At 27.9% G+C, this 11,550-nt stretch overlaps 1 long non-coding RNA gene across 1 annotated transcript; it reads left to right on the plus strand.

The window, feature by feature from the left end:
• The first annotated feature begins 518 nt into the window (after positions 1-518).
• Positions 519-4,038, plus strand: LOC107992576 (uncharacterized). Its single transcript, XR_003696286.2, has 3 exons — positions 519-1,979; positions 2,032-2,183; positions 3,406-4,038. It is a non-coding gene; the product is annotated as an uncharacterized LOC107992576 (long non-coding RNA).
• Positions 4,039-11,550: the final 7,512 nt, after the last annotated feature.

Consider the following 11,550-nt stretch of genomic DNA (forward strand, 5'->3'; position numbering starts at 1 on the left):
AAAAATGTCTTCAAAAATTTCGCGCTTTAATAATTTGCACTGCCTTATCTATCACTATTTTATTCTATCTTTTATAATTGAATCTTATCAAATTTATTGTAAAGACTTTTATTAATTTCTATTGAATGTATTATTGCTAACTATCACTATATCGCTTACGATTTACAGAATCTAAATACTTTAATATTTTTTAAAAATCGTCATTCGTGATTTGGCTGAATTGAATTCAATTATTATGAATTTCAATAGAGACTTTATATTATTATGATTAATGCATAAATTGAAAAAAAAATTAAATTCATATAGAAGATAGAATCAGAATAACATATTAATCCATACACAAATTAAGCTCTCGCTGTGGTATCCAGATTTCTATTTCGTTCAAAGGAGCAAAGCGGTCTGGAAAACGGCGGCAACGGTCCTCGCCCGAGAAACTGAATTTTGATGCTTTACGTTCTCGGATCAAGATTAGTTAGACTCTTCAACGCTTGATTGAAATTGATGATTCGGGTGAGTCCTAAGTCTCTGGAAGTGAGGACGAGCGAGGTCTTGTTTCATAAGGAAGGAAAACTCATGGACAATATCCATCCACATACCGATCAATATGCCTGCTAAAGCTTTTTGAACACATTATCGTTCTCTATTTACCCGTTCCGAAAAGGACTTGGTGGAATTCCAATTCGGCTTCAAAAAAGATCACTTCGCGATCAACGCTATACGACAAATAAGGGCTCTTCCGGATTCGGTCATTTCTCAAAGCGTGACGGAATAACTGAACTGGAAAATTATAAAGAAGGCCTTGGTATATTATCATATGCCCATTTATCTAGATCGAATCCTAGACGATTATCTCCGGGATAAGTACATCGAATAGCTGAGTATCGATATTGTCAGAAAAATGAATTGCGATGTCCTACAGATATCGGTGCTGAGACATCGCCTACGACACGATTCTGCGTACTTTCCTGCCAGATGGCATCTACTATGCGAATGATACATTCATCCTCGCCGCCGGTAAGAATGTCGAGAGAACCATCCGTCTCGCTGAATTCTTCGCTATCTGCCGATCGAGGCTCGACGTGGCGCCTCAGAAGATTTAAATATAGTTTTATCTGAGAAAGTGCCGAGCTGCGTCTGCTTCGATCATGGAACGGCGAACGATATGTGTGAAACCACGAAATATCTCAGTATCTATCTAAACGGCGTTTCGAGATCCATTTTGGTCGTCTGGTCCCTTGATTCGAAAAAATAGCACTTGATAAAATAAGCATGCCACTTATTGCTAAACATAGGGGGATCCGAGAAGAATGTTTGTTGCCTTTATAGTGGAGGCTATGCAGAATATGGCCCACTATAGTACTCTCATATAGATGGCTAATCTAATGATGAACTATATGAAAAATCGACAAGCTGCAACAAGTTCAACATCGGTTCACCTTTAGAATTGCGAGGACATACTGCATTGAAGTGGTATTGGCGAAATTGTTGCTTTTTCATCTTTTGACGGAAGATTACGCCAAAGTATACAATTTAGTGCAAGTTCTCCGCTGAAAGGGCAGTGATATCAATGAAGACGATCGAATTGATGGAGCATCAAGTCCAGTGCCGAAAGCGAAGTGGGAAGACGAGTTCCACAAATGCTACTCTTAGCGTGTCATCGAAGCAATCTTGTTAGTCTTGGATGGATGGCTCGATTTACCTTCCAAATAATACAAGTGCTGACCGGTCATGATTCTTTCGCCTCTTACTTATATTGCATCGGAAAAGAGGCCACAGAGAAGTCACTGGGTGAACAAGTGTCAAGCGTTCACGAAAAAGCGCTGTTCCATCTTTTTCCATCGTTTTCCGTCCATGATAGCGGAAAGAGATAATTGGCGCGAAGAGATAAGTGGCCTCTTGCGACGCAATTATATTGCGAAAGGCTGCGGAACGGGAGCGAGAAATCCACTTCCTCGCTTCGTACTCAACATTGTAAAGCTGTGAGTATCGATGACCAAATAGCTTTTATGCGATAGATAACCTCAATTGCAGTAACAGGCGATATGTAATATCGACGTGGGGAGGCCCAACGATGAAAACCAACTTGTATGGGAAAGACGATGGTTCCTTGTAATCCCTGCTGAATGGCAATAGGGCGGCTTGACCGTACCATCGTTGACTAAGCGAATCATCTCCCCACAGGGGTAAGTCCAACTTACACTCAATAGCTTAACAACCGGGAGACAGTTTTTTCAAGACTGAGGGCGATAAACCTACGTTGCCCGCTCTCTTTCGTGGAGGTGTATGTAAAGCGCCAAAATACTAGGCTAAATCGATATGGGATATAATTCTAAGATATAACCGAAAGCGATATCATTGCCCTTAGCGATACACGGCCAATATAATATGCCCCGTTTCGCGGCAAAAGAACAGGAGGAAGCTCTGTCTCAGTTTAGAATTGAAGTATTATCTGAAGTATTATCTTATTGCAATGCAGGCGAGTCGGTTCTTATGATACCAGTTCTTGAGTACACAGCTCCATATCAGACATTACACTGATCTATGAAAGCAGCTTTTGCTAGGAGAAGCTGATTTAGTAGGTGATCCGAGAAAGTAGCGGCACTAGTGTGGCCGATATAATCATAAAACGTAATAATTTGAGAGGGACGCCATTTGTATCTGAGGGACATATCTAATTAAAAACAAGGAATGGAGAAAGTGTTCGCTAAGAATTCCCAGTGCTCCTTGGAGGTGCTAGAGAAAGTCACCATGAAGGTTTTATCTGGTATCTAGTAAAAATCTGGCACTAAAAAAAACAATTAATTTCTAGTCTCTTAACCTGTCATTCTGTCATTCTCAATATTTTCATTAAGCGCCTTATAAACTTTTAGAGATGAAGACGACTACTTACATCTTTTTTATTGTCTTTAACAGGATACCATGTCAGGAATAAATCTCAATTTCTAATAGATATTCTCCTCCTCCGAGAAGGCTTAATCTCGAAGGAAGGTAATCGAGAATGACGAATTCGTTGCACACTTCGATTTCTCTCTTGGTCTTCTCTACGACCTGCTTCTTCGTTCTAGTCAGAACAATGTATTTATTAGTAGTGAAAAGTCTGCCTTTCTTTCTCGGTCGAAATTCGATGGATTTTGTCAAGGATAGCGAAGTTCTTTATCATCTTTAGTGCCGCTAATGTTGAACAGCAACTAATGTGATATGATAGTAGTTGATGTGTCCGTCCTCGCGTGGCACTGGCTGCGCCTTTGTGCTCCTAAAATGGACAGTGTCGTTTTCTCACACAGCACAAATGCAAAGCCCTGGTTGGTTGAATCGAAATTCCCTCGTGTAAGGTGGGACAAATTCCATTTCCATGCTTTCCAAGTCTTTCCTCTTTTCTGTAAAGTTTAAATTTTTTGTTTGTAGACAATTCATAGTTCATCCCATGAGGAAATGAAATCCATCTGGTTAGAAGTATCTTAGCCGAATAAAGCTATTATTACCTTCCAATGAAAAAGAAGAAGATATCTCTATGGATTGGCCGCTACCGGCAAATGCATCCACCAATCTATCTTCCAGTTTCCTCAATTGGCGCCGGAGAGTGCCTTCTTTCCCGTGTACCATAGCTTGGAGTTAAGTTTTTATAGAAATTCTAAGTTTTTATAGAAATTATCATTCTCGCAATCCGGCCAATTAAGACAAGACGTGAAACATGACTGTGAAACATGATTAGAAACTTACAGTATGCTAGAGTTCGAATACACCAAGTTAAACCTGTACTGTAATCAAATAATGACTGCAATCTCTAGGAGGTAATGATCTTTATTTATAACATCATAATAGGCTTGTAAATTTAGAGTATGAGTCTAGATATTTCTCTTTAAGGAAAAACGAAATATAAAATGAACCAAACAAACAAGAGTTCGAAAATAAAAAATTAACGGAAATAGTCATCTGTTCAGATTCTACCACAAAATTTTTAATTTACAATATTTGAATTCTTATCTACATTATTTATAAAAGTATCTATACCATCTATCCCGCTATTTGAATATTCTAGGATTACTATTAATAATAGAAAATAATGATTCATTTACAAATTTTCTTTTTCAGACAAGCTATCTATTCATCTACTATTGGATTTTCTTTATCACTTTCTCTTTCACTGTAGAATTCATTGATGTTCTTTCTTCCAATAATTATTTCAAGACGACGTTATTTTGCAAATTGCTTTTCAATGAGTCATCAAATATAAATTAGTCATCAATTTTACAAGAAGTAATTTTTTTCCAAGAAAACTCGTGTCAATAAATGTCCTTTTTTCTTTTTAAACAAAGAATTTTCTAACATTCCATTTTTGATACTAATATTGTGTTCAACTGTCATTCATTTTTTCATGATAAATTTATGTATATATTATTTATTAATTTAATATTAATTTATATATTAAAATTATTTATATCATGATAATTCGCTTATTATAAAATACAATATTCTCAGAACAGAGAACAACATTACTCCTTAATCCTTATATCAGACTTCGTTTAATCAATATATTTAATTTCAATGATAATCGATATTGTTACCTTCTGCCATTTGTGTTCATATTGATTATAATGTTCCACACTATAATTTATAATATATATTTCATATTTTAGCTTTAAAATATATAAATTTATGAAAATATTTATCTATTATTATAATGAGTTAAATTAGTTAACGAAATAATAATGAAAAGGAGAAAAAATCACAAATATTTTTGAGAATTCCGGATTAAATCGGTATCCGTATTTTTTTTTATTTTTATCTATGTAGAAAATATAAAATTTTTTAAAAATAGTTTAATAATAAAATATATTGAATATGATAATTATAATAATAAAAGATATAAAATATAATAAATAAATAAATATAAAATATAAGATATAAAATATATTAAAAATATATAAAAATATGATAACTATTCATATATTGAATACTGAAAATAACTTCTCTTCAATTTTAATTTATTTTTTCAATAATTCACATTTATTAATTTATTTTTTAATAAAATAACTGAAAAAACTTTATAATTATTTGAAAATAAACGCATTTGTATTTTTTGATATTTTCGCAATAAATATAAATTTTTAAAAGCATAAGATTTAAAGCTTTTACAAAACATCGTTAGCATATTTATAACGATCATTTTTATTTAAATTTTTTTTTTTTTTTTTACTAAAAATATTTTTGCATTTTTTTAATTGAAATTTTATTATTTTTTATGAATATTATATTGATTATCGTTATAATTCAGATATAATCATTATAATTGATTATCATTATAATTATAATTAAGAAATAATTGTTGAGAAATAATTACTTGTGTTTTGAACAAATATTGATTTGTTATAATGATAAAGTGTGATATATATTGTTATATTGTATAATTATATTTTTTTATCTCTAAGATAATTTAATTATTTTATCTTCAACTTTTATTATATACTATTGCTATTAAAAAATTATTTATTTATTAAGAATAAATTAAAATAAAAGAATATATTTAATATATTTAAAAAAATTACCTAATTTCTTTAAAAAAAAGTTATATAATATTAAAAAAAAAATTTTAAAATAGAATTAATTTTATTAAATTTTTATGAAATTTTATTAAAATTAATAACAATGTGAATATCGATCTTTTAATAAAAAATGTTAAAATATTAAACAGATGGTACAAGATGATGTTGCGAAGATAGTAATGTTTTTGTTAGAAGAATTAAAAGAGTCCTTGAAATTATATATTTGTTAACACTTGTTAACAAACTTGTTAATACTTGTTAACAAATATACATTTGTTAATATTGTAAACACTTCGAGTGCAGTGCGAATGTGATTTTGGGACTTGAGACAACATTTTTCAGTTATGTCAATCTCAATGACAATTAGTATCATTTTGAGAAAAATTGTTATAAGCATTCATGATCAGTTTCGCTGGATTCTGTAGATCAAATGGTCCTTCAGTTAAATTCTGAAAATTTTTTTTATGTTGGGAATATCATTCAGTTAGAAGACTGATTTACAATATTATTAGCTTGTATTTCACTAAAAATTCACGATCTCACGAAATGAGCATTGAGATGGTCTTTAGAGGGCAGCTTTTAGAACTCAGAACTTCTTCAATGTCAGAACTTTTTTAATCTCCGAATCTTTCAAACCAAATAAAATTTTTCGAATCTCATATTGAGTTTATATATATAAAGATGCGACTCATATTTTATATATTTATGTTTGGGAATCACTGGATGTTGTTTCAATTTTTTTTCGTCTTTCCTGATTCTTCTTTTTAAACTGCTATATGACGCAACGTAGTAAGTTCAATATAATAGAACAAAAGTATCGATATAAACCATATCTATATAAGTTTTCCTATTTCCTTTATTAAATATATTTTTCTTATTGTATATTCTTTATTTTAATCAAATCATTTCACAATTTAATAGGTTTCCCTAATAGTTCAGTATCATATCTTCCTTCATATCTTCATATCATTATTATATAGTGAGTAATTTGAAACTAAAAGAAGTACACTGAATGTGAATGAAGAAGTATACTGTTTTATGATTTAATACGAAGGTGTATTTTGTGCTTGTTAAAAATAAAATAAAAATGACCGAAACAAAACTGTATCACTTTCGTTTTAATAAACAAAATTATTAGTTGTGGAAACAAAAAATTTACATGATGGAAGAAACTGAAAATGTATATGGATAAATCGATTTTCAGATTTAAAAATAAAGCCGATGTATTATGGATTCAAAAAGATGCTAAAACTCAAACATTTTTGATGAGAAGTCATCTTAAATTAATTTAGTTAATTTAAACATTTATCGAACTATTCTATTACTGCACAGATATGGACAAGATTACATATTATACGGTGAAAAAAGTGATTAATCGATATAAGTATTTTTGGATCAATTTATAGAAAAAATGAACCTGAAAAAATTCATCGCAGATCACATTTCAAAAATAGTTTCGTTGATACAAAGATTTAAAGACATATGAAACAATATGAAACAAAAAGATTCTAATTTTATCATCATAAAAATTTAAACAATCATAAAATTTAAAAACAAAATATGATGATGTTCGCATAGCTTGCTATGCTGTATGAACGGAAGACAGATGATTGAAGACAGATTACATAATAAATGAATGCTTGATATACAATGAATGAAAATGCGAGATATACAATATTTTGTGAAAAGACGAAAAAAACCTACTATATGAAAGGATTTTATCGAAAAAATCATATTAGCCATGATTTTTATATTTCCTGTGATTCTGTGAGGCCCTGATATAATAATAATAAGAAGAAGAAGAAGAAAAAGAAGAAGAAGAAGAAGAATAACAACAACAACACATGTCATTTTTACAGAAAATTCGGATATGACGTACATGATTATATTTTGAAAAAGGCATATAGAAAAGGATAATCCTTGATAGTTTAAAAAAATGGAAAAGAAAATAAAAATATTAAACATTCTAATTCAGCTGAACTATTTAACGTAGAGAATGTTCTATGAATGAAAGATGAAGATACATGATTTGCCGATTTGAATGCAATGGAATACATATTTTTCAGAAAAGAATGGTTCAAAAATATGAAAATGTATGTAGTAAATACATACACGCTTCGAATGAGCGATGGCAATACATTGTACGTTAAAGCAAAGGAGACATCAATGTTGAAGTAAATATTGAAGACCGCATTACACAATCAGTAGAGTACTATATCTATTATAATCAAAGAAGAATTTATTGTTAATCGAATGTTCTTTTAAAAAAGGAAGAAGAATTATTTTTGAAGATAATTGACAAAATGTATATTTCTACAATAGAAAAACAATAAATTGTTAAGGAAAATAAACTTAATAACAAATTATATAAATTAAATTTTACACCGGTATTTATGATAAAAGCAAATGAGTGTTATATCAGAACAATGGCATAAAAAATTAGAGTATGTAAATTTTAAAATATTGCAATATATAATAAATTTGAATGTATAAATTTCAAAATCAATGATGTAATAAAATGATGTGATACCTTTTGTGAAGAATATATACATATGCAAAATATCTTTTCCGAAAAGGCAATCTGCAAAGGCCAAGTATACAAAGAAGTATACAAAGAAATGTTTTATACCGATCTATTATGTAGTAAGATGAGTCAATTATTTATTGGAGGATCATATTATTTTTATTTCGTTTTATCTCGAATGTTTTGTATTATCTTGAAGGACGATTATTTAAAGTATTGTTATGTTTATTATATTCTTGAAAGAGAAAACAAAAGTTTTCGATTATTTAAAATACTTTTATATTGATACATAAACATAAATGCATAATGTAAAATGAGAATTGATTATAATAAAAAATTTTGTAATAAAGCTGTCAAAAATTATTTTTGAATTATTTGCAAAAAACATTAAACATAAGACAACAATATCGCGTGCACTAGAACAAAACAAATTTATCGAGAGACAGAATAGAATAATTATTGAATCAATAAAGTCTATATTACATACAAAAAAATTATCATTATATTTATAAGCTGAAGCGAATTTATTTATGTAAAAAATCGAACAAAAACGTTAAGAAGAATCAATGCCAATGAAAAATAATATGGCGAAAAGCTATTTGTAGCACATTTACAAATTTCGGAATTATACTCGGAATATACCGAAAATCAAAGGAGTAAGTGGAAGATAAATTTAAACAATATTTGATAATAGTATACAGCAAAAGAAACAAGATTATTCGATCTTGTTTCGAAGAAATGTTATATTCGAAAGAAATCTTATTTTCAACAAAAAACGTTGCAAGACTATAGAAATAATTGAGTTTATATTGATAATAAGACAAATAAAACAAACATGAAAGCGGATAGTAAAATCGATAAAGATGAATCGATATCGTTATTGAAGAAAATGAAAAATCCTCACCAGCAACGAGACGCTTCATGGAATATATTCAATGTCAATAAAAATCCATTTTAAAATAGCTGAAACATTCTTTATTGTTTGTCAGCCACAAACAGTTCAAGAATTCCTAAAAAATTCAAGTATAGAAGCAATGAATTTGAATCTCTTGAAAAAGAAAATAATAAAACATAATTCTAATCTCAAGATCAAGCAATGTTAATATTATATTATTATTTCAAATCGCTGAATTTTCACAAGAAAATATAAAATAAATAATGGAATAATTTGTAAATACAAGATCAAATTTGTTATAAGAAGCTATGCATAGAAGGATAGCATTATAAAGAAATGTTCTTTTCAATTATGAAACATGATATTGTCTGTCGCTATGTAACGGATCTGAAATTAAATTTAATTCGTAAAGATTACATTTCTATGTGAAGAAATGTATTTCTATGTCTTTAGAAGAGATTATTTACGTAAAGCAATCAACTAGCTTCGAATGATCGTATATGTTTGTTACGAAGTTTATATGGATTAAAACACCAAACAATAGAATAAAAGAATCGGTAAATTTATATGTGAATATGGTTTGATACAATCTAAAAATGATACCTGCATGTATTACTTGATTTCAGAAATTTTAATTATGCATATAGTAGTATATTGATGATGTATAATCTGTTGTAATAGTGTAATAATAGTAATTTAAAAATAAAATATCAATCGAGTGTTCAAAATTAAATATTCTGAATATTTTGTCGAAATGTAAATAGAAAAAAAATAAAGAATTACAAATTCTAAAAGACGTATACAAAAAGTAAATTTAATCATATAGATTGTTTTCTAATTGCACTGCTTGCGGCTTAATGTTAAATTTATTAAGATCTCTGATATAAATGAAAAAAACATTCAATTATTTTCTTAGAGCTATCGATTCGTTAATGTTTTTAATGATTTTAATGGTTTTAAACTACAAAACCTAATTTGATTTTGATTCATTATAAGCTTATTAAGTCAATTTGCAAATCAAATAAAAATCATTAAAATGGAAACGAATATTTAAATATTTAAAAGGGACGATAAATTCTGTTTTTTTTTAATTGTACATTATGTTTCTGATTAGACAGACAACATAGATATCAGAAAGAACACCACTGGATGGATTTATCATTATCAACATGGTTGATATGATTGTCACATAAACAATCTATAGTTGCTATCTCAGCAATTGAAAGAGAAATTATATTTAGCAACGAAATATCATTGCAATATCATTAGCAAGTAATATCATTGAGATAAATTCTTGCAGAATTAAATTTTTAAAATTTGCCAAAGCGATTGATTGTGATAATTTGCAATTTTAGAAAAATATAAAATAAAAAAAGAGTAATCAATGCTCAAACATATTAAGAGGAAATTTAAAGATTTGAATTTTTTAATTTTAAAATAAGACAGAATGCAAATTGAATTTTTGCATGAATTATAATATATAATACATTCGTTTTAACGTTTTAAAATATTTTATCTATATATAATTATCTTTAAAAATATCAGAAATAAGAAAAAATGTTTCAAATAAAAATATGATAATGATAATGACTATTTGATCTTGATGTTAGACAATTAGATTTTAGTTTATGAATGTCACAATGTTATGAATGTTTAAATTCTTTATTTTTTATTATATATTTTTATAGCTAATATTATTATTAGCTAATATTAACTCATATTTAAAATACTACTTATATGTTTTTCATAAAACATATAACACGCTAAATAACTTTTAAAATTTACATATTACATTAATATTTATATTGTGAAAATATTGCTGAGTCGTATCATAGTCTTCTAAAAAAAATTAATTTGTGTGTATGCGTATGCGCATATATATCTATTTTAAAATAATATATTAAATATGATTATTTTTTAACATCCTATTATTAAGATTATTTCTATTTTATTGAAGTTATTTTTTTATATATATTGAAGTTATCTTCTTATTCTCTTCAACTTCGAAATATTATTTTTTTTATGTATAAATTTTTCCATATTGAATGCAACACAATTATTTTTTTCTTTTAGAGTTACATCATGGTATATAAAATGATCAAGCAACGTTCTCACGTGTAAATTGAAATGATAATGCTAATACCGGCATATATAAACTTAGAAAATAGCTTAACAGCGTTTTATGAAAATATATATATAGATAATTTTTTGAATACGCAATATTAACTATATGAATATGAAATAATAAAATATAATGTTTTATATAAAAATTTAATTGTAATCTTCACAAAATTCTTTAATTATTTCGATACTATACAATTTTAATTTGAAACATTTTTTTGTATTTCTGATATTTCTTACAAAAATAATTATGTATAGATAAATATATATTAAAACAGACATTATACTTTTAATTCTAATAAAATCAAACATAAAGTACAAAATGAAAGAGATATAAAAGAGATCATAACATTTCATTCAAACTATAATCATGATTATTTTCTCAACTGCAATCGTACCGATTTTGTTTTAAATTAATTTTACTTTTTTCATCTGCACACCAAAAGAATTTTTATGTATATCAATCA

This window comes from Apis cerana, linkage group LG14, assembly GCF_029169275.1.
Source record: "Apis cerana isolate GH-2021 linkage group LG14, AcerK_1.0, whole genome shotgun sequence".
Classification (NCBI taxonomy): Eukaryota; Metazoa; Arthropoda; class Insecta; order Hymenoptera; family Apidae; genus Apis; species Apis cerana.